The sequence below is a fragment of the Podarcis raffonei genome, chromosome 1 (assembly GCF_027172205.1).
Source record: "Podarcis raffonei isolate rPodRaf1 chromosome 1, rPodRaf1.pri, whole genome shotgun sequence".
NCBI classification, from domain to species: Eukaryota; Metazoa; Chordata; class Lepidosauria; order Squamata; family Lacertidae; genus Podarcis; species Podarcis raffonei.
The window spans coordinates 21402266-21404974 of record NC_070602.1 but is presented as its reverse complement, the minus strand read 5'-3'; the positions used below and the strand labels follow the sequence as shown (position 1 = coordinate 21404974).

General features: G+C 43.3%; 1 long non-coding RNA gene across 1 annotated transcript; it reads right to left on the bottom strand.

Moving 5' to 3' along the window:
* Window positions 1-759: 759 nt before the first annotated feature.
* LOC128407544 (uncharacterized) lies at window positions 760-1061 on the bottom strand. The gene is made up of 2 exons (XR_008328830.1): window positions 989-1061; window positions 760-834 (listed from the first exon to the last, which is right to left on the bottom strand). It is a non-coding gene; the product is annotated as an uncharacterized LOC128407544 (long non-coding RNA).
* Between the last annotated feature and the right edge of the window lie 1648 nt (window positions 1062-2709).

Below are 2709 nucleotides of genomic sequence, written 5' to 3'. Positions count from 1 at the left end.
TTGGCACCAGCTTGACTGCAGGAGTTGCTGGAATGAGGCATACAAGGTGTCATCCAAGCATTGTAGGGACTCAACTCTGGATTTGTGCAGGATTTACTCCTTAGCCTTTTCTTTTCCTGAAGCCATCCCACAAGGCAGTTTTACATGCAAGCTCCTTGTTTCTTGAATGAATTTCATTTAATTATTATTTTATTACTGAATATAGCTTCACAGAGCCTCCAGGGCAGCTGGCTAACACAAATAATAATAGAAATATCCCCTGACTTTGAGAAAGGTATACATCTTTCTTCAGGTAGGAAACAGCTGTAACACAAACAAATTTTGGTAAACTATTCCAAAGTTGTGAGTGGTAGAGCATATATGTAACCAAATGACCTTGTAAAGACTGTCAAGCAGCATAGTTGTGCTTATCCTCCTACCCACCTGTTTTTCAGTCAGTAATTTTCCATTGCAAACTAGAAATATACATAACTTACTTGAACTGATTTCCTGCATGAAGTTTCTAAGTTGCTGAGGGCAATGAATTCTGAAATTGTAATTTGCTTTCAAACGCCTCCATAAAGCTACCCTTCCCCCTGATCTTTCTGTAAACAAGCAAACAAACCCACCTCTCCAGTGGATCAGGGATTTTCCTGAACAGCAAAAAGAGAAAGATGGGCTGTACCTTCTTCTCCCACAACCACTGGATACATTGGAAGGGCCCCTATTGTCTCATTGCCTCTGTTTTATGTGCTTTGCATGTAATAAAAATGCTAATAAAAAGTTTTACAAATATTTTAATATAGACTTCAGCTGGGCAAGTTAAGAACAGGAAGGAATTCATTCTCTAATTTACTTTAGGGCACAGTATATTTAGGGTCACGCTTTAGGGTCACGATGGCCACGTGACCCGGAAGTGTCTTCGGACAGCGCTGGCCCCCGGCCTCTTAAGCGAGATGGGCGCGCAACCCCAGAGTTGGTCACGACTGGCCCAAATGGGCAGGGGTACCTTTACCTTACAGTCTATTACCCCCCCCGACATGTTTTAGTTTCTTCTTTCCGCAGAAGAGAAGATTCCCCACAATTTAAAGCATCAAATGCTAATGCAATATTCGAAGAATTACAAACATAGGATTTTCTTTAGAAACGCATATGCAATGCCCTGCAACACCCTGCAACTTAAATGAATAAATGAACTTGATTAAAAGGATACAGAATTGATACACACACATTTATGCTTACCTACTCCTCTGGGCTCACTGCTACCTCTGCAGTTGCTTCTACACAACCCCAATCACGTGCAATGATTTCCACTCACCTAGTTCTTTCAGGTGGCATGTTTTACACAAAACTCAAGACACTGGACATCACCTGCATGTCAGGTAAACTCAGCACCAAGAAGGACCATGTGGGTGGGTGTCTGTACATGCACGTTGACTGACTTGAGAGAAGCAACAGGAGAGGAAGCAGCAATCATTCTAGAAGAGGTCTGTGCTTAAAAGCGGTCTGAGCATCCAGTGGCTGAGAAGGGGAGAATTAAGTGTTCCTTATCTTGCACCCCCAAAATGTCCCATCACTTCTTTAACTTCTCTGCATTTTGCTGTGGTTTCTTCTTCATCTTCTTCTTCGCTTTTGCTTTTGACATGGTGTCCAATGCAGACTGAGAATGTTCTTCCGAAATATCGGACAAGAGCAGTTTCCCAGACTGGGTTGGGTATTTGGTCTTCATCAAGCTTTTAAAAACAGACTGAGAGAGCAAGTGTTTCAGATGTTTCTTCATCCCCTTTAGCATCTTCTGTTTTTCACTCTCATTTTGCTCGTCGGGTCGGCCTCCTGTAGACACACACGCACAGGAAGGGGGGAAACATAAATCCCAGCACAAATAATCAAGAGGGGTTCTAGAAGTTTTGTTACTTAAAGCTGGGGGCTGGTGAAAAGCATAGGGAAATCTACTGATAGATCACTGGACAATTTACAGTACATAGTTAAGGGTTTCTGACTCCCAATAATTAAATGATGGCATGTAAAACAAGATTCAGTGTGAGCCAGTGTGGTGTAGTGGTTAAGAGCGGTAGATTCGTAATCTGGGGAACCAGATTCGCGTCTCTGCTCCTCCACATGCAGCTGCTGGGTGACCTTGGGCCAGTCACACTTCTTTGAAGTCTCTCAGCCCCACTCACCTCACAGAGTGTTTGTTGTGGGGGAGGAGGGGAAAGGAGAATGTTAGCCGCTTTGAGACTCCTTCGGGTAGTGATAAAGCGGGATATCAAATCCAAACTCTTCTTCTTCATTGTACACCTTTAGGCACCAGGCAAAACCACTCCTCTTTAATCTTGCCTTGACAAGATGAAACATGAACATCTGCTACACTTGGACTCCAAGTGCATTGATCCTTCAGGAAGCATTAAAATATGAGACTGGCATTACTGAGGTTTGCAGCTTTTTCTTTTTCTGAATGTCTGAACTGGTGCTAAGCTGTGCCCACTCTTGCTGAGTCTGAATGAAGTTTATGCCTTACCTGCTCTCCCCCCACTGCCCAACTTGTATACAACCTCAAACATTTTCCAAATGCATTTTAGATAAATACAACAGTCCATAAATAGAGCTCTTTAGATGTGTGAGAGTACCCAGGTTATTGCCTTCATTGCTGCATCCAGGAGATATGCCCCTTATTACACCTTTCTCGGGGTGGTTCCTCCCTCCCAAGCCCAAACACACACACACACACAC